The sequence below is a fragment of the Penaeus monodon genome, chromosome 24 (genome assembly GCF_015228065.2).
Source record: "Penaeus monodon isolate SGIC_2016 chromosome 24, NSTDA_Pmon_1, whole genome shotgun sequence".
Lineage (NCBI taxonomy): Eukaryota > Metazoa > Arthropoda > Malacostraca > Decapoda > Penaeidae > Penaeus > Penaeus monodon.
Window position 1 is genome coordinate 10,903,111 of NC_051409.1, and position 530 is coordinate 10,903,640.

The 530-nt window shown below is 45.3% G+C and overlaps 1 protein-coding gene across 1 annotated transcript in view; it reads right to left on the reverse strand.

The window, feature by feature from the left end:
• LOC119588564 (protein limb expression 1 homolog) overlaps nucleotides 1-530 on the reverse strand; it is a gene marked incomplete at its 3' end in the record, with an annotated part of 45,120 nt that overhangs the window by 4,686 nt on the left and 39,904 nt on the right.

The window sequence follows — 530 nt, forward strand, 5'->3', positions numbered from 1 at the left end:
GGGGGGGAGAGCGATGAGAACATGAAGCCAAAAATTCGTAAAGAAAACGTACATGCACGAAGAGCACTAAAGGGACGAAAGAAAGAAAGAAACGGAACAAGAGGCAGTTAAAGAAACCCCGCTATCTGGCACCGACATTTAAAATAACGACACGAGACAACGCGAGCAGAGAGGAGAGCGCGAACCGAGGCGTAGCGTGTGAGCACCGTGTTACCTGCCACGGTAATCTGTCCCGAGCCAGGCAGCTGTCATGGCTACACAGGTCAGGTGGTGACAATATGACCTGTCGGGACCTGACACTCCTTCCAGCCCTCGCTACTCCAGACAGGCTAATTAAGCATTTGTTTGGTTGTTTGACTGAATCTGAACGAGTGTTTGATTTTTTGTTTATAACGAGGTATCTCTTAATATTAATGAATAAACATTTAATTCGCCAAGAGAAGAAATACGATTCATTCAAAGAGACACATTAGCGTGGCCAGCACAACAAACATTACAAAAAAAAAAAATCACAGCCTTCATCACCCTCC